Source organism: Schistocerca piceifrons, chromosome 7, assembly GCF_021461385.2.
Source record: "Schistocerca piceifrons isolate TAMUIC-IGC-003096 chromosome 7, iqSchPice1.1, whole genome shotgun sequence".
Classification (NCBI taxonomy): Eukaryota; Metazoa; Arthropoda; class Insecta; order Orthoptera; family Acrididae; genus Schistocerca; species Schistocerca piceifrons.
The window spans coordinates 517,099,374-517,124,802 of NC_060144.1; positions in this window are offsets into that span (position 1 = coordinate 517,099,374).

Consider the following 25,429-nt stretch of genomic DNA (forward strand, 5'->3'; position numbering starts at 1 on the left):
GAGAGGTTGCAACTGATATGTCGCTTACTTAGCTTGTATCACACGAAACGTTCACCATGTATACCATTAAACAGCTTTATTTGGAACACAAGAAATAACTTCACAGATTATTGCGTTAACACACAATAATTGACTTCTGAAGAAAAATGAAACACAAGAAAAATCTTTCTTGGCTGAGTGAATGCTTAAGTGATTGAGTTGCAAACGTGATAGTCACAGGTCGAACCTTTTAGAGTGTGTATGTATCAAGTTGTTATGACAGCAGTGGGTGTGACACTTTCCAAGTGTGGGAGGTGTAGCAAAGCTGAATAGCAAGTCCTCTCCGCTCAGCGGCGGTCCGTTGCAAAGTCCCACCTCACGGTAACGGCGGTGTTTCCGATGCGATTAGCTGCGCTGGAGCTGCCGCCCGCCATCGCGTTGCAGGCCTAGTCGTCTCGCAGACTGGCACTTCTGTCTGATTCACTATGTGACTTGGTGTGACGACTGGAGTCGTATAGATACAAATCAGTATGCGTAGGCTTTCTGTGCGTACAGTGCCCCAGCTTGCCATCAGGTCTCCGTTTCACCAGGAAGTCAAGAAATCTGAGGACACCACCTGTTCCACCACCTCGGTAATCTCTAAGTCGGGGTGAAGCGAGTTGAGGTGATGGGGAAATTCACCCAAGCTGTCCCGTCCACGTAGCCAAGGGATGAACATACCATCCACGTAATGCTCTCATTAAAGAGACCTTTGAAATTAGGACCCAAGGCGGTCCTATCGACAAAGATAGCGACCTGCAAGTGAAGTAGCGGAACCGTGCACTGATCAGAGAATAAACAGAGCCTCCTCATTCAGTGATGTCCGCGTCTGCCGGTAGCACCACGCACAATGGAGACCGCAGTTCGCAGACGGGCGTCGCCATCATCACCACCCACCTCGACGATTGATAGCGACTGGGAGGCAAGGGCCAACGTATATAGGAGGTGGACTGGAGCAGAAGATTAGTCATAGGATCCACCTGAAGTCGGCAAGGAGTATGTTTGCCAAAATATCGGGGCCTGGTCGAAAATCGGAAAATTCCACTACTTACAGATATGCCGGGAAAACGTCAAATCGCATATTTGGACTCATTTTGCTTGGTGATTTTTTTCGGGTCCGTCCGTAAACTTTTTTTGGTTAATATGTCGCGTAATTTGTGTTGCGCACGCAGTTGCTCGGTTAGTTGATTCGGGAGATGGGATCTCACAGCGAGGTCATCGGTCCCATCGGATTAGGGAAGGTTGAGGAAGGAAGTCGGCAGTGCCCTTTCAAAAGTACCATCCCGGCATTTGCCTGAAGCGATTTAGGGAATTCGCGGAAAGCCTTAATCGGCACGGTTGGACGCGTCATCCCAAATCCGAGTCCAGTGTACTAACCGCTAAGCCACCTCTCCCGGTGCGCACGTAGTAGAGTACAAGATTTCCAGCAGCGGTAGCGAGTGAGATGGCGCGACGCCGTTGAAGCTCTGAGGACGAGACAGGAGGAACGTCGCGCGTTGTCTTAGCTTAAGCGTTACTCGTCATTAAGTGCGGGCAATACGCTAATTCGCCTGTAAGGTGTCTCTAGACGACCCACTCGCGCGCTGGCGCCGCCTTCTTTTGCTCCGGCCCGCTTCCCTTTCATTTCCTCTGCTTTGCTTTGCTTCGCTCCGCTTCGCGGCAGATCGATGCGCGCGGCGCTTTGTCGGCGCGCAGACAGCTCAGAGCCAATGTGTAACAGTGCGGCTTGCGGGTGCGAGATGTGGTGTGTGTGTGCGCCCTGCAAAGCGCCCGCCGCCGCTCACAGACGCACCTCGTTTTGCGTGTGCCGCCACACCCTGACCATCCGGGTTGTAGTCCGCTTTAAATTAGGTTGCATCTGACTTGTAACGACCCAAGCTGCGACGTTGACAGGACACGTGCCGTTTGAGGGCAGGTGCCGCAGCAATCCACCCTCCGCGGCATTAAAAAGCCAGTTTATAAAGTTCTGCATCTACATCCACATCCATACTCCTCAAGCCACCTGACGGTGTGTGGCGGAGGGTACCTTGAGTACCTCTATCGGTTCTCCCTTCTATTCCAGTCTCGTATTGTTCGTGGAAAGTAGGATTGTCGGTATGCTTCTGTGTGGGCTCTAATCTCTCTGCTTTTATCCTTACGGTCTCTTCGCGAGATATACGTAGGAGGGAGCAATATACTGCTTGACTCTTCGGTGAAGGTATGTTCTCGAAACTTTGACAAAAGCCCGTACCGAGCTACTGAGCGTCTCTCCTGCAGAGTCTTCCACTGGAGTTTATCTATCATCTCCGTAACGCTTTCGCGATTACTAAATGATCCTGTAACGAAGCGCGCTGCTCTCCGTTGGATCTTCTCTATCTCTTCTATCAACCCTGTCTGGTACGGATCCTAAACTGCCGAGCAGTATTCAAGCAGTGGGCGAACAAGCGTACTGTAACCTACTTCCTTTGTTTTCGGATTGCATTTCCTTAGGATTCTTCCAGTGAATCTCAGTCTGGCATCTGCTTTACCAACGATCAACTTTATATGATCATTCCACTTTAAATCACTCCTAATGCGTACTCCCAGATAATTTATGGAATTAACTGCTTCCAGTTGCTGACCTGCTATTTTGTAGCTAAATGTTAAGGGATCTATCTTTCTATGTATTCGCAGCACATTACACTTGCCCACATTGAGATTCAATTGCCATTCCCTGCACCATGCGTCAATTCGCTGCAGATCCTCCTGCATTTCAGTACAATTTTCCATTGTTGCAACCTCTCGATACACCACAGCATCATCTGCAAAAAGCCTCAGTGAACTTCCGATGTTATCCACAAGATCATTTATGTATATTGTGAATAGCAACGGTCCTATGACACTCCCCTACGGCACACCTGAAATCACTCTTACTTCGGAAGACTTCTCTCCATTGAGAATGACATGCTGCGTTCTCCGTGTCATCTTCAAAAATTAAGTAATAACCCGAAATCGACGAACGGTATAGATCTTCAGTGTGTCTAAGCATGTAAAGAAAAAATTCACCATCTGATCAAAAGTGTCCGGAACATATTAGCAGACGTTAATATGGGCTGTGTCTACCATTCGCCTTTGTAATCGCTTGAGCTCGGCTGGGGACATTTTCAATGAAGTGTCTGAATCTCTGTGGAGGAATGGCAGCCCATTCTTCCTCAAGAGCCGAAACCAGAAGAACTATACTGGTGTCCAAAATTAAAGTAAAACCGCTATATCTCCGTCCTGTGTGTAATTCACGATATAATCATACAAACTGTCAACCAGATGTCCGTACGATCGCTTCTGCACGGAGGATGGCATTCCACTCAGCACACAACCGTGCCAAAGGTGACGTCAGGGCACCTATGGAACGAGGTAGTGCTTGCCGTGTAGCCCCGCATCCACAATCGCTGTATACGCAGTCACAGACGGTGCAGTACGGCAAAGAGAAGATGCATACCAGACTCTCTGCTGTGGAGGGCCATAGAAAGAAAGGAAGCAGAGCAGTCGCAACCTGATTTGGCCCGATGGCTTAATGTGAATCGTTCTGTTGTTTCTCGGATGTGGCGACGGTTTATAGAGACCGAAACTGTGTCCGCCTTAGTACTGCATTGCAACTGGCACGTGAGACCGCAGCATCCACTGCACGTGTCGTATCGAGGCCAACGGTGTGCAGAAGGCTGCAGCAGCAGCATCTTCACAGAGGGGAATGTCTAGAGTGGAGTCATCAACATGGCATCCGGGCGGTCGAACAGTGGGCCAATGTTGTTTTCACAGATGAGTCCCGATTTAGTCTGCAGAGTGATTCTCGATGGCTTGGCATCTGGAGGGAACGTGGAACACGATTCCGGAACCAAAACATTGTGCCAAAAGACCGATATCGAGGAGGATCCCTAACGGTGTACGGGTGAATCGGCAAGGTTTAAGTGCTGTCAGGTATCGTGACGAGATCTTGGGACCTCGTTTGCAGTTGTTGCGAGTTGCGGTGGGCCCAGACGTCGTATTGATGGCCGATAACGCTCGACCTCACAGAACACGGCTGGTTGACGTTTTCCCGGAAATGGAAGATATTGCACGTACGGCTTGGCCTGCTCACTCTCCCGACCTGAATCCCATGCAGCATGTCAGGGATGCACTAGGGAGACGGCTTGAATCACGGCAGCTTCCACCAGCCACTCTCCAAAACTTGCGAGCAGCTCTGCTGTAAGAATGGGTGCTATTGTCTCAACATGAGGCTGATGACATCATTCACAGCATGCCCCATCGTTGTCAGACCTGTACTGCTGGTGCCAAAGGTGGTGCCACCCCATACTGAGCACCTTAACCAGTTGTCGGAATGTGTGTGCAAATTCGTTAAGCTGAAAAAAATCGAAGAACATTTTTTGTCTACTGCTACGCGTGTTGCAGTCGTTTGCGTCCTTTACATTGTTTGTACTTTACTGTTCACACAGTTTTGTAGCAAAATAAAGGCAGCCTTGCAATATTTCCTTTTGTTGCTTCAGTTTTGGACACCAGTGTAGTAATATTGGACTCCAGGGTCCAGAGCGAAGTAAACTTTATAACTCATCTGAGAGGCGCTCCGTTGTGCTCAGGCCTGAACTGTGGCAACGTCAGTCCCTTTCAGGAGTGTTATTGTCCACAAACTATTGTCTCACAGATACTGCTTTATCACAGAGTGTGTCGTCATTCTGATACAATCGTCATCTCCAAACGATTCCTCTACTGTGCGCAGTACAAAACACTGCAAAATGTATTCACGTCCTTCCACATCTAGCGCGTTTCTTAAGCGCAATGAGAGGACCAAATCCTAACCCCCGAAAAACACTTCTATTCCGTAACACGCCACCTCCACTGTACTTCACTGTTGGCGCTACATATTACCCAGCCATTCGGCTTCCATTCGATTGCCACAGAGTATAGCGTGCTTCATCACTCCACATCACTCGTTTCTAGTCACCCACTGTCCAGTGGCGTTGCTGTGTACCCCATCTAAAGCGTCGTACCACAGAAGTGTGTGGTTTATGAGCGGCAGCTCGAACATTGTGACCCATCTCTTTTTAAACCTCTACATAGTTGTTGTATGAGTTTTTTTTTACAGCAATGCACCACACTGCTCGACAGTCCCTGTCCATCAGTCCGTGGGGTCTGCTTGGTCTTGTTTTACCTGTGGCTGTCAATGTGCGAAGCTTTAGAAGGGTTATATTGTCTCTGATACATCTCTTACTCAGGTGATATCCAGTGAGTGGCCCACATTCGAGGTCACAGCTCACCTATATCTTTCCGCCATTTTGCCGATCGGTTCGGTACACGATCGCACCGAACGGTCTCGCTTTCTAAGGAATATGCATTTCGGAAGCGATGCCGAACGGTCCTAGCGAATGCTGCTGTCAGTTCTCCTCGCGCAAACCATTCAAAAGCAATCTGCCTCAGATCCGCGGATAGGCTGCGTTCACACTGCCGGCCGGGCCGAGCCGAGCCTGGCCGGGCCGCCGCCCGCTTCGATATCAAACACTTGGTTTTGAATTGCGGTGTTCACACTGGCGGCCGGGCCGCGCCGACACGGCGTGAGCCTCCCGGAGCCGAGCCGACGACATTCCGAGTGTTTAATATTGCCGGCGCGAGCCGACCGCAGGCGCGAGCAGCACTACAGCTTCTGCAGTACACGCATCACACGTCTCCCTTCTGCTTTCGTCTCAAGTGTGACTGCACATGTCTTTTATTTTAAGATGTTACCTCACATTTCACAATCAGTGAGGAAAAATTACGTTTATTATGATGATCCATGCGAAATTACTTTTATTTCATTTATTTAATCTACCGTATTTACATGCATTTACAACAATAGCTTGCCAGCGATCGCGGCATTGCCGCCACTGAATAGTTCGCATTTACTTGTAAACGGAGACAGATATGAGTGTCACTGAGGGACGGAAATGTGTCCCTACCAGATGATAATGCATTGTAAAGTCATGCTGTGGCAGTTCCTTATCAGTGGAAATAGAACCACTGAGTCAAAGGGCATTATCTCAAAACTCTTCGCCTATCAATCTGTCTATCTTACAAGGTAATGAAAAGAATTCTGTGAGGTCATCAGTGGCTCCACATGATGAACCATCACCAATGCCAAGCGCTGCATCATGAAGAAAAAAGTTGGAAAATTCTGAAGGAGTATTTCTGCGATTCTTCGTTGAAGGCACAGCAAGACATTACCCAAAATGACGAAGCTAATTACTTCCTAACGATTCTCAGGAGTCTCTTCCCCTCAGAGGTTAGCGTTTGTGAAATTTAAAATACAAAAGCATGACTACAATTAACTGGGGGTAGCGAATGCTGTACAAAGTTCTACTGCAAACCAAAAAGTGTGTACTAACGAATCTTACCTTATCGTTATACACAATTTTTCTTCTGCTGTTATACTTCTGCGAAAATTTGTGTTCTGTTTAGAAATTTTGTCTTGAATGTTCTGCAGCACATACTGAAATGTATTATGATTCATTCTGTAATTTGAATAAAATTTTTCAGGATAGTTTTTAAGTTCTTCATATAAAGAAAAAAACTCTCCTAAATGTCTGTCGCTATTCATAGGATGAACCCATAACCTCCTAGTTCTTCTGTACTTCAAAACTGGACGAGTTACTGCAGAGTCAAAACAATACCAATAAAAGAGTGAAGACATCGTTCTACACGACAGCACAGACTAGCTAAAGGCGAGCAACTGTTGATTGCAGCTGCGTTTTCTACTGACTTGCTTGTCAGCTGTCGAAGGGCGGAGATCTTTTTAAATTTATTTATTTGGCCTCCCGCCAGCCATTTAGCCAAAGAGCGGGGATTACCTTGACAGTGCAGCGCAGCCCGCCAAGGAAGGAAAAAAAAACAATGAAGAACAATGAAACGCACATCTGTGCCGATCTACAGTAGTTTCATTAACTCTCCATTATTTTTTCTGTCAAAGTAGACAACGAGACTACAGAATTGCGCTTCAGTTATCTTTTAGTTCGAAATACGAAATGTACATCACACTAATTGTAGGATGTTGATGACAAATAATTGTTTGTCTTTTGTGATGCAACGTGTGGCCAATTATAAAAGCATAGCAGATGAATTGTCCAGTAGCCGAGGGAAAAATTCTTATACATTTGGATTTATCTAGAGAATGAGACCATTAAAATAATAAGGGGGACCGGCACTAGGTCTGCGCTGATCACTAGTAATTAGTTTTTTTCTGTCCTGCATTATATGACTACACTAAACCAAGCTGTAACCGCGCGAACTCCGTGGCTTGCGGACGCGGCACTGACGCCACTGAATAGCTCGCATTACTTGAGACCAGAGACAGATATCAGTATCACTATCATTTCAAAAACTTTTTGGTACTTTTAGCTACATTTCATTCCCAACAATGTATGGTCTAAAACGGATCTAACAGTAAGCTAACCGCTACATAACTTTTTCACTACAAGATTTGTAAATCAAGTGCACAACGTTGACAAATAGCATCATTTCACAATGACTGTTAAGAAATATGGAAAGATAAATGATTCAATACGAAGCTAAGATGTTGCACTACCACGTGTACAAAAATCAGATTCCTTAGCACCATAATTTCTTCAAAATCGGTTGGGAAGCGTTACGAAACTAAGAAATCACGCGAAACGAAAAGTAGACTTTTTCTTTTTTCACGACGTAAGTAACGCTTTTAAGGAAAAAATAAGTTCATAAAACGATGTGGCGAAGTCTTATATACCGCTAAGAATTTTTAAAACATGGAAATCGGAGAAGTGAATTTTCCCCCATTTCGCCGTCCCGGCTCGGCGCGGCGCGCAATGTGAATGCACTACTCGTCGGCTAAGCTGGCTAGGTTATTGCTCGCAGCCGACACGGGCACGCTATTTTTCACAGAGCAGAGAAGCGTGGTTAGAGTAGGTAATGCTGTTCAAATTTCGCTGACCACGTGCTTCCATTCACGCGCGATAAAGATAGATTATTGACTGTGTGCTGGAAACCGACATAAATCTCACATTAAGTCATTCTATTCTCATTCACATTGACGTCTTGTTTTGGATTTTACGTTTCGGAATATGAGTTAGGAATGAAGTGTAGTACCACATGTACAAATACATGTATAGAAACACCCGAAAAATTCGTCATTTTTCTGTTTTCCTTCGTTCCTCAGCTGCTTCAAAATTCATGGTGGTACTTTTCAGCTATGCATCTAATTGAAGACAGTTTGTTTATTGGCTCTGAGCACTATGGGACTTAACATCTGTGGTCATCAGTCCCCTAGAACTTGGAACTACTTAAACCTAACTAACATAAGAACATCGCACACATCCATGCCCGAGGCAGGATTCGAACCTGCGACCGTAGCAGTCGCGCGGTTCCCGACAGCGCCTAGAACCGCTAGACCACCGCGGCCGGCACAGTTTGTTTATTGCTATACGCGTTTCTCTCCTTTTTTATTCGTGAAGATCTTCACGAATAAAAGAAGCGAAACGCGTATGGCAATAAACAAACTGCCTTCAATTAGTTGCATAGACGGAAGACATCTGCAAAACCCCAAAAATTGTTTAAGAGAGTGTCAAAGAATAAGAACATGCATAGAATGTGGTTGTAACTCGCTCCTAGAGAGCCAGATGGTGCAGTAGCGTACTCCCCTGTATGATACATCAGCGATTTGGCTCATAAAAACAATTTTTTTTTTAAAAAAGTCTTTCCGAGAGTGTGTGGCGATTGCAGTTATAGACGTTTGTTGTAGTTTATTTAGATGTGCCTGATGAATGAAAATGTTTCATATATGGTGGTATAGTCTAAAAATATTGTGGCGGGAATCTTTCATCTCTGTCTACTGTTGTTAAGGATTCGATCGCACATAAATACTTGTGACAAGTTAAAGTATAAAGACGATTGCTGCTAGTTTCATTCGCAGTAATTTAAGTTGTGCTCTTAGATTCCTGTCTGACCACACACTCGGAAACAGCTACGTATTCAGAAAAAGATGGTGAATTATTTGTGACAAGAAAAAGTATAAATTTCACTGTCACTTGTTTCACGTACAACAATTTCATCATTCATTTCTTAAACAAATGGAAGTCACGAAATCGAAGATACTCATTACTGAGAAGGCCGCGCTCTTACGAGTAAATAACGTCAACGCTTGGGAGTTTTACGCACGCTGATCAATAGGGCTTATGCTGTTTCGGATTCCGATAACTTGAAACAGGAGTTGGATCACCTTAAGGTTGTTTTGAGGCAGAATGGGTATTCTGATCACCAAATTACTCGTGCTTTTCAATTTGGACCCCCACGAGAAGCAACGGTGGACACTTCCAAATCTGTTGCTTTTTTACCCTTCGTGGGAAGTATTTCTTCGAAAATTTCAAGGATCCTCAGGAAATATGATATTAAAAGCGTCCTTATGCCTTTGGCCAAAACTAGATCCCTTGTTGAATCGGTTAAAGATGATTTGGGACTGAGGAAGCCTGGGGTATGCAAAATTCCCTGTCACTGCGGCAAGGCCTACATTGGACAGACTATTCGTACAGTTCAATATCGATGTGTGGAACATCAACGGCATACACGTCTGCTGCAGCCGGAAAAATCAGCCATTGCTGAACAATATGTCCTTCAAAGAGACGCAAATTACTGCCTCGGCTTCCCGTTACTGGGATTGTGTGCTGAAAGAATCAATTGAAATACGTCTCTCTGATGATATTATTATCAGAGATAAAGGTTTTCCTTTAAGCAAGACGTGGAATCCTATTTTACCACAGATAAAACAACAACGGTCTGGTTTTCGACCGGCTGCATTTTAATTCTGCGATTCCTCGCTTTTGACAGTTTTCACCGCTGGCGCCTCACAGAGGGCAGCTCTTCCGTTGCTCGCGCACGCGCAACGGCCAGTACCCGCGGTATAAAGGAGCCGCCGAATCTGAGGTCTCTTCAGTTCCGGCGTGATTGTGCACTCAATCTCACCTGAAGATGGCGGCCAGATGGTCCGCCGAAATATCGTGTTGTCGTCAGGACGATGGAACTCGGCTGCAAACCCGTGGAAACCATCTGTAGTTGCGGTAGTTATGGAGAGATCAAGTGGCTTGCACGGGGTGGTCTATCCTGGAAATCTGAAGACAGCAACAGCATCGACATTCCGTGTGCTCTGACCTATTGTCGGAAGAAGCAGCCCGACGCTCCGTAGAACCCTTCGTGGTAGGGTAGGAGGGAGGTACTGGGCGCTCGTCGGTTCGCAGCTGTTTGGGGCAGACAGTGAAGCGAGGCGCCAGAGGCGGACGGCAGTGGCAGGTCGGCCCCGCCTGTAGTGACGCGCCGGACGCCATCGACGTATTGATCTGCCGGCTGGCCGGCCAGTCTTCTGTTGGCACAGTTTACGTCGCATCGCGCGGACCTGGCCGAGGCTGGACCGGCAGATGGCAACAGCTGGCCGCCCGCACCTGTCTGTATAGCTGCACGCCGAAGGGTCGGGGTCAACCGCACAAAAACGATTCGGCGCACCTTACACGTTCCGTACTTATGATGAGAACACGACAAGTGCCATTACCCGAATTCCTAGAAACTTCGCTCAGTGGAAGAGAGGTCAAAATAAGCGACCACACATCTCCGCTTATCCGTCGATACTCGACCGTTTCTGAGGAAACTACAGTCAAAGTTTTCGAGGTACTGCATGTGCCCTCTAGAGACCGAGTAGTGATGCGGTGGCGCAGTATCTAGTATCGCGGCCTCAAAGGTTTGCGCCCCTTGCTCTAAGCCCAGTTGCCGCTTCTACATTTGTTTTTCATTTATCTACTTTAAGGTTCGCCGATGACATTGTAATTCTGTCAGAGACAGCAAAGGACTTGGAAGAGCAGTTGAACGGAATGGACAGTGTCTTGAAAGGAGGATATAAGAGGAACATCTACAAAAGCAAAACGAGGATAATGGAATGTAGTCGAATTAAGTCGGGTGATGCTGAGGGAATTAGATTAGGCAATGAGACGCTTAACGTAGTAAATGAGTTCTGCTATTTGGGGAGCAAAATAACCGATGATGGTCGAAGTAGAGAGGATATAAAACGTAGACTGGAAATGGCAAGGAAAGCGTTTCTGAAGAAGAGAAATTTGTTAACATCGAGTATAGATTTGAGTGTCAGGAAGTCGTTTCTGAAAGTATTTGTATGGAGTGTAGCCATGTATGGAAGTGAAACATGGACGATAAATAGTTTGTACAAGAAGAGAATAGAAGCTTTCGAAATGTGGTGCTACAGAAGAATGCTGAAGATTAGATGGGTAGATCACATAAGTAATGAGGAGGTATTGGTTCAAATGGCTCTGAGCACTATGCGACTTAACTTCTGAGGTCATCAGTCGCCTAGAACTTAGAACTAATTAAACTTAACTAACCTAAGGACATCACACACATCCATGCCCGAGGCAGGATTCGAACCTGCGACGGTAGCGGTCGCCCGGCTCCAGACTGTAGCGCCTAGAACCGCACGGCCACTCCGGCCGGCTAATGAGGAGGTATTGAATAGAATTGAGGAGGAGTTTGTGGCACAACTTGACAAGAAGAAGGGACCGGTTGGTAGGACATGTGAGGCATCAGGGGATCACAAATTTAGTATTGGGGGACAGCGTGGAGGGTAAAAATCGTAGAGGGAGACCAAGAGATGAATACACTAAGCAGATTCAGAAGGATGTAGGTTGCAGTAAGTACTGGGAGATGAAGAAGCTTGCACAGGATAGAGTAGCATGGAGAGCTGCATCAAACCAGTCTCAGGACTGAAGACCACAACAACAACAACAACAACCCACGTCTGTAGAAGATTGCTTCACGAATGTTTTCGAATGTATATTGAAATAACGTTGTCCCTACTGTTCTACTTATTGCAAGTCTGGTGAATGAATTTAAAAAAAATGAACGAGAAAATTATTTAAAATTCTTTTCGTTGAAATTCCTGTACCGTATCTTGATTTATAATCAGTTGCTGGCGCCAGTTTTCGGAAAAGTGATCCGTTATGCGTGGTTTGCGCGATATTATTGCCAACGCGTGAATCTTCAGCTGCGTTAACGTTTCCTTCCCGAGTCAGATTTATAGGAAGGAATGTCACTGTGGCAAACCTGACTTTGCGCTATGTTTGCGGTGTTCGGAATTTGTATGTTTAGAATGTTTCTACGATCGGTATCATCCAGGGAAATACACCAAATGTTCCTGAAGAAAAATAATGAAATATAAGAATTAACATAATAGTTAATCTAAGAACGTGATAGGCTACTTTAAAAATATTGTAACTCCTGAAATACCATACACACTTATAAAATAAATGTACGACATTTGTTGTGAAATCCATTTGCAATTTTACAATTAATATAACGCCCTTGTATCCCCTAACTTGATAAAATCCTTTGTGTAGTAACCTCCTAAGGACGTGGTGAGATAAATGCGAAAAATAAAAATAAAATAAATAAAAGTAATAATTGGATTTTGAACACGGGGTGCAAAACTCAGAAGCCATGAGATGCTAACCACTGTCCCACCATTTCAGCTGAGGTGCCCGCACGCTGAGAGGCATGGAGGGGACATAGAGTATCTCGAAAACTTTGACCATTGTATTCCCAGAAACGGTAGAATATGTACATATAAGGCGAGACACTTGTTTCTTTACATTGACTCCTCTTCCGCTGAGCGGAGTTTCTGTGAAATCGGGTTATGGCACTTGCCGTGTTCTCGTTAGTCGCGACTGTGGCTGCGACAGAAGGAAATGCATTGGCTTGTCAGTTGTTTGAAAAACTCTAAAGAAGAAACACCAGAAGTGGTATAAAGAGTTTGTGCTGTGATCCTGCCGAAGCCTCTGCCTGTAATTGCCGTAGCACAGAGTCAACCACGACCTGCAAAAGCTGTAAGAGTCCACAGAGCACGGACAGCGGCTACGCAGAGCTGACTTCTCCAGTGGGGCTGCGGCGTGTGTAGCTGCCTAGACCAGGAGTCTCCAAACTAGGGCCCGCGAGGGCCGGCAAACCGGCCCGCGTTAGCTGTCCGGACATCCCCGGTATCCGGCCCGCCAAATATTTGAGGTGGTACCTACACTGCCAACAATTGAGTTTCGAGGCCTACCGCGACCAATACACAGCGACATTGTCGGAGCTGGGTTTTTAGCTGACGTTTCAGAGACTCACACATTTCTAATCGTTCGCATCCTGCAAAACTTGTAGTAATTCTGAGAGTGCTTAGCCTCATAATGACGTTTTATATTGTATTCTTTGAAGACTCATATTGCTTCATTGCAAGTAATTCACATTGGTTTGTTGCTTGACTCCACCACGAAATATTGACATCCCCACTGCTCTTTAAAAATTTTACATTCACTGTCAACCTTTCGTTTCTTTTCCATATTTGTACAGAACTTCACAAAAGATTGTAACCTGAAAATAAAATTGTGCGGCCCGCATCTCGTGGTCGTGCGGTAGCGTTCTCGCTTCCCACGCCCGGGTTCCCGGGTTCGATTCCCGGCGGGGTCAGGGATTATCTCTGCCTCGTGATGGCTGGGTGTTGTGTGCTGTCCTTAGGTTAGTTAGGTTTAAGTAGTTCTAAGTTCTAGGGGACTTATGACCACAGCAGTTGAGTCCCATAGTGCTCAGAGCCATTTTTAAAATTGTGCTATTTAATACTAATAAAACTAGGGAGTAGGCTGTCTAAACAAAATGCAATGAATTTATTTTTAAGGTACTTTAATTACTAAATTAAATACTCACAATTATGCTGTAGTTCCACTAAAAAATACAGTGAAAAAATACTCAAGTCGTTGCTATACGTATTTTGATTTTCAGATTTTCCTTGTCTCTTCGAATTCAAACTTTGAATTGTCCCACACTTCGTCGTCTCACCTACTAGTACAGCGTATAAAACACTAAAAACTCGTGAGACACTCGCAACATAGACACAACCACGCAACAGAACTATCAAATATGTGCTCTGGCTCTGCTACTCGCTACAAGACTACATAACTAAACTTATTGTTGCGCCGCTTGAAATAGCAATGTGTTGACATACTCTACCTCTGTTACGTCTTGCAGTAATAGTGTTGCTAACAACGATTTTGAGATTTCGTTAACTTTGCAGGACGCTTTCGTGAGGAATGTGTAGTGACTTCCTTTTTTTGTCGGTGAAATTCTCCAGAATAAAATACGCCAGAATTTCGGTCAGGTACGGCCACCAATCAAAATTATGTAATTAAACAAAAATCGTAGTTCGTTTCAGTGCTAGCTATTCCCACAACCTTAGATTTTTGCGATTTCATGTTTCCTTTAGCCTTACATTACGGTGATCATGGAGTGCTAGGGTGCTTTAATCCCACTAGGTAGATCTTGGCCCTTATGACTTCGTGGAGGAGTCAATGTGGCCCGCGGAGTAAAAAGTTTGGAGACCCCTAGTCTAGACGAAGGGCGTCGCTCGCGCCGTGGAAAATCCAGTGTTTAGCGGTTGCTGCTGACACAGCCTATACATTCGTCTCTCATTTGTTCTTTATTTTTTATTTCATGTAAATGGTTTTTGGCGTTGGCCATTTACCCGAGGACAGTAGCTACACTGTCAGTTAAAGAAACACTACACCCTCAAGGACTGGGTAATTTTATTGACAAATGATATGACATGTAGTTCATCATTGTAGGAGTACATGGTAACAAATTCAGACCAAATGAAACACAAGTCACAATGAAGGCCGCCCCCACAGTCCTATCAATGCACAATGCACACCCTCTGGTGGCAACCCAGGCGTATATTCTCAAATGCAAAAGATCAGAGAGTTGCCGAATGAGAACCTGTGGTAGATTGTCCAAAGAATCTTGCTCCTTTTGTTGCAGTTAGGCATTGGTTTTGCGTATTACGGAAATTGAAGGTGGAGGTGGGGGAAAAGAAAGGGAAGGATCTGATGTCAGCTGCATCGTGACTTTATGCAGAATCAGTGACAATGAGTGAAAATATGTGCAGCACTGTGAATCGTACCTAGCATCTCCAGCATACTAGACAGTTACATTAACCACTGGGCCACCTGGACACAGTGTTAACCCCAAATGTGCGGACCATCTCGACACACACGCTCCTCGGCTGTCGCACGTTCTCACCTAGCACCTATGTACTCTGTGCTCGCGAATTTTAGGTGCGTCCTGGAGATCGACTGGATATGTGCAACTGCACTGATGATTTTGGATTCATAGCCCATTGACACACATAAATTTCATGAATGTGTGGTGTCTGTTGTTTACAACACGTAGCCATATCGAAGGTTATTAAGGAGAACGTGGACAGATGTCACAAATGTGGCACCACTGCGTCGTATGAACAGATATTTAGTAATTTCCAGTATCACCAAGAAAAGAAGTCTGGAATATAATGTGCAACAACAAATACAACCCGTTGCAACTAATTCCCTGATGGCACATGTGGTCCAAGAGATAGAGAATTATCCTGGCTGAAGAACATAAGCCAGTAGTTTAGAATGAGCACAGAATAGCAGTTCAGAAAAGCAACAGACAAACAACATATAGTGCTACTGTTCGTCAATGTTCTTGGAGGATGTGACACTTAGAGAAGAAGTAGTACCGTTTAAACTTCACGCCACATCTTTTCATTTAAATAGGAGAAGTCGCTGCATTATTACATTTCCCCATTTGCAGTCTCACGATATCAGTGCAAGGTAATGCTTTGCAGCCACCATAGAAGTCCTCCGTACACATCGTGTCTGGATATGTACTACATATACTGTGTGTCATGAACACTGCATCAGCAGATAGCTGTTCATCCGACGACATAAGGAGTTACCTCAAACATCTTCTTATCTTACCCTATAGTTCAATCCTGCCTCTGTGCATAACTACTCATGCTAGGCGCTAATAGTTGGAGCAAGAATTTATCAGATGGTTTGCTGAATATGTAATCCTGTCAGGATAGAATTTGCCTCTATTCTCTGTATCAGTCTTTCCATTTCTTTAAGAAACTAGGCAATACTGATATAATCTGCCGTGGATAGCTGCTTAAACAGTTTTGTTACACATATGGGTTTATGAATCATTCTTCTCACCAAGTCCTTGAAGAGATTAAATCCTTGGATTTCATCTCACGAACATGCTAATAATATGTGGTTGAGGTCTGGAATCACATTTAGTTGTTCTTTGCTGTATGGAGATGTCTGAACTTTTAAATCAGAGTAGGTGGAGAGGATAACAAACGTAGCACAACCTGTCTCAGTATTCCCATCTCGCCCTATTCATCTCCTCCTACCCCTTCTCCCTGTCCCTCTCCTCCTCCCCCCTCTCTCCCTCTCTGTCTCTCCCCCCCTGTCTCCCTCCCCCCCCCTCTCTCTCTCTCTCTCTCTCTCTCTCTCTCTCTCTCTCTCTCTATCTCTCTCTCTCTCTCTCTCTCAGATCGATACTACTCTGACACAACATGACTGTCATGCAAGGCAGTCTACATGTATGCGGTCTGAAAAGTCGTTTCTTGTTCCTGAATTGTAGGCCAACACAACAGGTAGATACTATTCCCACTGGACATTCCCGTCATGGAGGGCAGCCTATACGCCAGGGACTGGAAGAAAACATGTTTGCTGCATCTCTGCTCCTACTGGAGCTAGACAGTTCCAAACCATCCAGTGATGATACTTGTGAAGTATGCTGTTCATGTGCCAAATTGTTTCAAACGTGCACATCTCTAGTTCCATTTACCTATCCGTGTATCTCCTCCTGCCACCTCTCAGCCCATCTCCTCTTCCCCTCTTCTTTCTGTCCATCTCCTCCACTCCCTCTCCCTCCCTTCCTCCCTCCCTCTCTCTCTCTCTCTCTCTCTCTCTCTCTCTCTCTCTCTCTCTCTCTCTCTAACAACCCCTCTTGCACACTGTCCCCCTCTCCTGCCCCTCTCTCCCTATCTATCCTCTCGTACCACCTATCTCTCCATCTCCTCCTCTATCCATGTCAACCTTCCTCCAGGCATGCCCATCCATACATGTGGTCGATAAAACAGGCTGGTACTACTGCCACAACATAGCTCTTGTGCAACACAGCCTGTATGCCAAGAGCTTGGAAACCCCTGTTTTCCCATAATGAGTAGGCTTCCCAGCACAAACAGGCCTGTTGTGTTGGAATAGTGTTGTCCTGCTCTGTCAGCCTATACTGTTCCCACGCAACACACCTGTCATACAATGCAGCTTATATGACAGGGGCTTTAAAAACACCCATGTCTGTATCTCCAAGCATCAGAACTAGAGCGCTATACTCCTCCCCCCCCCCTTTCCACTCCCCAGTGTTGCTCCTCTCATTGCAAGAAGTTTGTCAGTTTTAGACCACTTCAGAGAAGGAGCCTGGTAGGAATTCTTTATTAGGGCGATTGGACCCTATCAGAGCACGCTAAACTACTATATTTCAATCTTCAAGAGTTTGAAAATACCTCTCAATTTTTATTCTTGGATGCTTTTTTCTCTTCAGTCTACTTTGCTCCTGGCTTGGTAGTCATTCATTCTCTAGCAGTACTTCCCATTTGCTGATTGTTTGTGTTTCTATTAAAAACGTCTGATTTGCGATGACACACTACCAGGTCTGTGACGACAGCATAAGAAAACAGGATAAGGATGAAGTGTATAATCTAAATGGTGATAATTATTGAATTGTTAATGTGGTTTACTGATTTAAATAAATTTACAGCAATTTCAGAAAAAGTTACACAACTCACTATTAACCCATAGACGCAAGGTGACCAGAAGAATAAAATATAGAGCGCTTTTTGCTCTGTATCCTGTCCTCGCTTAATGGAGCACTTTTCTTTTCTCATGGCGGAGGTTGAATAAACAAGAATACAACCACTTTGTTTGTATTGGACGAAATTTGTATGTTTTTCATCTGAAGCTTTGACTACAGCATGGAACTTATTCCAGACATCAATCTTCCTCTATTGGAACACATTTGCAGTTGTATACACTGCGTCACTTAATTTTCGTCTTAACCTCCACAGTCTCAGAACACAGAATCGTCAGAGGCCAACTGATCCTGAGAGTCCGTCATTTTCGCCCTGTCAACGCTGCTTTACAGCAACAAGATCGTGCCCTCACCTTCCGTACTAATTCTCGACTTGCCGTTGCATGCTTCATCGAAAGAGATTGACTCAGCGGGTAGGAACTGCAGTGGGAAAGAATGAACCCAATATGGCACTGACGTCACAGCGGGTCCTGAATTTGCAACATGTGCAACCGCCAACAATGTGTACTCTCCCGTTTCTGACCTCTAGTGGTGCGTCGTCTGAGTGAGTTTTGCCCGTCTTGATGTGTAGTGTCCTCTTTTCGACCGCTGACGAGAACTGTCACATCTGCATCCATTGCTGAAGACACTGCTTCTTTAAGCAGTAACAAGTTCCGTGTATGGTAGACCATTGTGGGTCATCAAGATCGTTAACTCAGCTGGTACTTAACAGAAACCCTCTGTTTGAGAAGTGCCATACTGAAGCTTAATCACCAATATGCTAATTCCAGAATAAATATTCTCTCTGCACCAGAGTGTGCGGTGATATAAAATTTCCTGCCAGCCGGGTCGAGACTCGAATTCTCGAACTTTGCCTTTTGCGGGCAAGTCCTCTGCAGACTGAGCTACCCAAGTACGACTCACGACCTATACTCACAGGTTTACTTCTGCCAGTACCTCATCTCGTACCTTCCAGACTTAAAAGAAGGTCTCCTGCGAAACTTGCGGTGTCAGCACTGGTGCTAGAAAGTATATTGCAGAGACATGGCTTGGTGAGGACGGGTCGTGAGTCGTGCTGGGTAGCTCAGTTGGTAGAGCACTTGCCAGCGAAAGGCAAAGGTTGTGAGATAGAATCTCAGCCCAGGACACAGTTTTAATCTGCCAAGAGGTTTCGAGATGCTGACTTATGGTCAAATCCCCTGGCTGTATAAACACTGATCAGCGAAAACATTATGACCACCTCCTTAATAGCTGGTAAGTCCACCTTTGGCACGGATAACAGTGGCGACGAATCCTGGCATGGAAGTAGTGAGGCCTTGGTAGGTCGCTGGAAGGAGTTGACACATCTGCCCACGCAAGTCGCCTGTAAATTCCGGGGATGGGAGCGATGAGTTCTGACCACTTTCGATCACGTCCCAAATGTGTTCAATCGGGTTCCGATCTGGCGAGTTGGGGCCAGCAAATCCATTTGAATTCACCACTGTATTCCTCGAACCACTCCATCACACTCCTGGCCTTGTGACATGGCGCATTATGTCGCTGAAATCGGTCACTGCCGTCAGGAAACATGATTGTCATGAAGGGGTGTGCATGGCGTGTAACCAGTGTACGTCATGGTTAGATTAGATTAGATTTTCGTTCCATAGATCCGCGCTGAGGGGATCCTCGTGGATGTGGAACATGTCAATTTTTTTAAGCTAAAATAACAATACTGATAGTATGAGTATATACAATACATCATTTGTTTCTATTAAAAAATTCGTCAATGGAGTAGGAGTTGGCCACTAGTAAGTCTTTCAGGCTCCTTTTAAACTCATCTTTATTTGTAACAAAAATTTTTTATGTTTGCTGGCAAATTATTGAAGATGAGTGTTCCTGAGTAGTGGACCCCTTTTTGAACTAAAGTAAGTGCTTTGAAGTCCTTGTGCAGATCATTTTTGTTCCTGGTATTGTATGTATGAATTGAGCTGTTTGTTGGAAAAAGAGATATATTATTTAGGACGAATTTCATTAAGGAGTGAATATACTGAGAGGCAGTAGTTAGTATACCCAGGTTTCTACAGGACGTCCGTGAATTTACTCCATAAATAATACGTATTACATGCTTTTGGACTCTGAAAACTTTTGTTTGACTTGAAGAGTTACCCCACAATATTATACCATATGACATTACGGAATGAAAGTAGACAAAGTATTCAATCTTTTTCATTATGTCGTCGATGTCTGCTAACACTCGAATTGCAAATACAGATTTGTAAAGGTGTTTCTGCAGTTCTGTGGTGTGCTCCTCCCAACTGAATTTATTATCAAGTTGTAATACCAGGAATTTAAGACTGTCAACCTCTTCTATCTGCTCTTCTTCATACTTTATGCATTTGCTGGGTGGAAACCTCGTACAGGTTCTGAATTGCATATAGTGAGTCTTTTCGAAGTTCAGTGTCGGTGAGTTGGCTTTAAACCATTTATTAATATCCATGAAAATATCATTAGCAGATCTTTCTAAAACTACACTCGACATACTATTTATTGCAATACTTGTGTCATCTGTAAACAAAACGAACTCGGCTTCTGGCAGTGTAACTGATGAGAGATCAATAATGTACACAAGAAGAAGTAATGGCCCTAAGATGGATCCTTGTGGGACACCAGATGTAATTTCTTCCCATTCTAATGATGACTGATGACTTAATTCACTAGTCCCTTGCACTGACACCCTTCGTTTCCTATTAGCGAGGTATGACTTGAACCGTTTTGCAGCATTGCCCGTGACACCATAGAATTCTAATTTATTTAGAAGGATGTTGTGGTTCACACAATCAAATTCCTTTGACAAATCACAGAAAATACCTGCTGCTTGTAATTTGTTATTTAATGAATTAAGTACATTTTCGCTGTAGGTGTAAATAGCCTTCTCGATATCAGAACCCTTCAGAACTCCAAACTGTGTTCTTGATAATATGTTATTTGTGGTCAGATGGTTGAGAAGGTGCCTGTACATTACTTTTTCTAAAATTTTTGAGAATGCTGGCAAAAGTGAACTCGGTCTGTAGTTTGATGGTATCTCTTTATCCCCTTTCTTGAATAGAGGCTTAACATCTGCATATTTTAGCCAGTCAGGAAATGTCCCAGTTATAATTGACTGGTTACACAAGTAACTTAGAATTGTACTAAACTCACAAGAACATGCCTTAATTAACTTTGTTGATATTTCATCGTAACCACTAGAATGCTTTGGTTTTAAAGATTTTGTTATGGAAGTTATTTCTTTTGGTGAAGTATGTGACATATTCATGTACCTGAAGCTATTTGTAAAGGCTAGTTTCAGATATTCAAGAGCATTATTTACTGATCCTGACAATCCCATTCTATCAGTTACAGATATAAAGTACTTGTTAAATAGATTTACCACACTATGCCCATCGGTTACTAATGTGTCATCTACCCTTAGTGCTATTTGCTCCTGTTCCTTTCTGGTTCTACCAGTCTCCTCTTTCACTATATCCCATATTGCTTTTATTTTGTTCCCTGACATTGTTATCTTCTTCTCGTAGTGCATTTGTTTAGATGTCTGAATTACTTTTTTTAATATTTCACAGTATTCCTTGTATTTAGCTAAATCATCAGCATTGGAGCTATTCTTGGTCGACAGATACATTTTCCGTTTTGTCTTACAGGAAATCTTTATTCCTTGTGTAATCCATAGTTTTATTATAGACTTCTGTTTAATTTGAGTAACTTTTAGAGGAAAACAATTTTCAAACATGGCACTGACATTGTTCATGAATGTGTTATATTTTTCATTCATGTCATGAGCACTATAAACATCTTTCCAGTTCATATCTTCGAGTAGTTTTCTAAAACACTCAATTTTTGGTTGATTGACTACTCTCCTGTACTCAGATTTAGCAGTCTTGATAATCTGCTTAGAATTTACATCTAAAACAAGGAACTGCATGTCATGATCTGGTAGTCCATTTATTACAGGTGCTATGATATGATTTTGTTCCTTTGATTTGTCTATAAAAATTTTATCAATGGATGTCCTTGAGGATTTAGTGATTCTAGTTGGAAAGTTTACAGTGTGAGTTTGATTTTAAGACAACATTACTAACTGCAGTAAATGTTTACTGGAAGATTGCATTAGAAAATCTGTATTAAAGTCACCAGCAATCAAAATTTCTTTGTTTCTTCCTGTTAAATAACTCAAAAGAGCTTCTAGATAATTTATGAATAGATTATAATTTCCTGCAGGTGCGTGGTAAATAGTTACTATTATATAGGATCTGTTATGAACTCTACTTCTGTTGCACATGCTTCTAGATGCTGCTCTGAACAGAATTTATTAATGTCAATGTTCTTGAATTTATGGAAGTTTTTAATAAATGTGGCAACTCCTCCTCCATCCATAACTACTCTGCAGAAGTAGGAAGCTAGCTTAAATCCTGAAATGTTTAACATATCTATATCAGTGGTCACTTGATGTTCAGAGAGGCAGATTATGTCAATTTGGTTAGATGAATTCATTTCATCAATACAAATGAGTAGTTTATCAACTTTATTTCTGAGTCCCGGAATGTTCTGGTCTAATAAAGATAACTGATACTGCGTACTAATGGGATTTGGCGAAGATGAACTGGCAGTTTCTGATTACTTTCTGTTAAACATTGTTTAAATGGAGGCTGTATGCTAAAATCTGACTCCTGTTCATCTGTTTTATCAAACTGAGTGTGCCTTTCACGAGCTCCACTGGACCCATGGATGGCCATGTGAATGTTCCCCAGAGCATAATGGAGCCGCCGCCAGCTTGTCTCCGTCACAGTAGAGGTGTCAAGGAACTGTTTCACTGGAAGGCGACGGATTCGCGCGCTCACGTCGGCATGATGGAGAAGCTATCGGGATTCATCAGACCGTGCAACGCTGTGCCACCGTGCGACGTCCGGTGTCAGTGGTCAAGCGGCCATTTCAGTCACGGTTGAGACATGCATGGGTCGTCGGCTGGCGGCCCATCGTTAAGAGTTTTCGCTGCACTGTGTGTTCAAACACACTTGTATTCTGTCGCCAATTAAAATCTGATATTCGTTCTGCCGCAGTTCGCCGCCTGTGCTGTTTTACCAGTCTGCCCAGCCTACGACATCCGACATCTGTAATGAGGGGTGGCCACCCATCACCACGACGTTTGGCCATTGTTTCACCTCGGTTTTGTCACGTGTTGAAGCCACTCACCACAGCACTCCTTGAACACCCGACACGTCGTGCAGTTTCCGAAGTGACTCTTCAAGTTTATGAATGTGAGCTCACATATTCGGTCCATAACCTACAGTAACTATTAACATTGCGTTATGGTATGTGCCTATTACTTTTAGAGACAGGGAAGTGCTACTCAAAATATCTTCTGCACGAGGAAAAAAGTGTACTGGTTTGCTCAGTTTCTAATTTATCCTGGCGGTAAGTTGTCATAAGAGTAGAAGTTCCTTATTGGAAGCAGCGCCGTGAATGGGGGATTTGGGAGGGCGAGCAAGCTGCGGATGGGCTCGGATGGGGTGTGTGGTGGGGCTAATTGAGCCCCACGAGCCCGCCATTGAGCCGGTAACGAACTCATTAATGCGGCGCCAGCCGCCAGGTTGCGGGGGCGGGCTCCCTCCTCGCTGTTCCACCGCCGCTGCGCTGGCCCGGGCAAACTTCACCCGCCCGACGCTCTCTTGCCGTCTGCATGCGCTTGTGTAGTTATAGTCCGCAGTTCGAAGACTGGTTTGATGCGTCTCTACACGCAAATCTATCTTGCATACGTATGTCTATCTCTACGTACATACTGCAACCCGCGTCCATTTCAACCTGCTTTCTGCATTATTCCTCGGTCTGCATCTATAATTTTTACTTCCCTCCTTCAACCTCTTCCTATCGCCCGCCCTGCACGCGCACTTCCTTCTATTACCAAACCATTACCAAACCGATAGTTCATTGATGCCTCAAGATGCATACTCTCAATCGATCCCTTCTTTGAATAAAGTGATGCCATGTTGTTGTGATCTTCAGTCCTGAGACTGGTTTGATGCATATCTCCATGCTACTCTATCCTGTGCAAGCTTCTTCATCTCCCAGCACCTACTGCAGCCTACATCCTCCTGAATCTGCTTAATGTATTCATCTCTTGGTCTCCCTCTACGATTTTTACCCTCCACGCTGCCCTCCAGTACTAAATTGGTGATCCCTTAATGCCTCAGAACATGTCCTACCAACCGATCCCTTCTTCTAGTCAAGTTGTGCCACGAGCTCCTGTTCTCCCCAATTCTATTCAATACCTCCTCATTAGTTTTGTGATCTACCCATCTAATCTTCAGCATTCTTCTGTAGCACCACATTTCGAAAGCTTCTATTCTCTTCTTGTCTAAGCTATTTATCGACCACGTTTCACTTCCATACATGGCTACACTCCATACAAATGCTTTCAGAAACGACTTCCTGACACTTAAATCTATACTCGATGTTAACAAATTTCACTTCTTCAGAAACGCTTTCCTTGCCATTGCCAGACAACATTTTATATCCTCTCTACTTCGACCATCGTCAATTATTTTGCTCCCCAAATAGCAAAATTTATTTACTACTTTAAGTGTCTCATTTCCTAATCTATTTCCCTCACCATCACCCGAGTTAACTCGACTACATTCCATTATCGTCGTTTTGCTTTTGTTGATGTTCATCTTATACCCTCCTTTCAAGACACTGTCCATTCCGTTCAACTGCTCTTCCAAGTCCTTTGCTGTGTCTGACAGAATTACAATGTCATCGGCGAACCGCAAAGTTTTTATTTCTTCTCCATGATTTTTAATACCTTCTCCGAATTGTTCTGTTGTTTCCTTTACTGCTTGCTCAATATACGGTTGAATAGCATCGGGGAGAGGCTACAACCCTGTCTCACTCCCTTCCCAGCCACTGCTTCCCTTTCATGCTCCTCCACTCTTATAACTGCCATCTGCTTTCTGTACAAATTGTAAATAGCCTTTCGGTCCCTGTATTTTACCCCGACCACCTTGAGAATTTGAAAGAGAGTATTCCAGTCAACATTGTCAAAAGCTTTCGCTAAGTCTACAAATGCTAGAATCGTAGGTTTGCCTTTCCTTAATCTTCCTTCTAAGATAAGTCGTAGGGTCAGTATTGGCTCACGTGTATGTTTAGATAGACCAAAACCGTGGTCAAGGATTTCAATAAATCTTTATTCTGCAACTGTTTGGCTGTTATCATTTACCGTGAAGTATATAAAATAGACTTTAACTATGTATATGTGTCTGTATGTATGTTTAGGATCTCCTCCTAAATCCCAAGTTTGATGTCAGTCACATTTGGCACGAAACCAGCATACTTCTTCAATCAGCATTGTGTGGTTTATAATCTCGTAGCTCCAATAGGATCGGAGATACGGGCAGACAGTGTTTTCCCAGTGCCTGCTGTGTAGCCTGCTCTGAACAGCAGGAGTGTTGTGGGGGAGTGGTATCAGCCTGCTTTATCGATTTGTTTTGCAGGAGATACCCATGCGGGTGAGCATAATTGGGGCCACGTTGAGATGGCTAGTGGAGGGAACGGACAGAGAAGGGACGGGTAGGGATGGATAGGGGGGAGAGGAGTGCAGAAGGATGGAGAGAAAAGGTGGTTGCAGGAGCAGATGGAGAGAGAGGGGGGGGGGGAGGAGTGGAGAGTCAGAGGCGAGGAGATT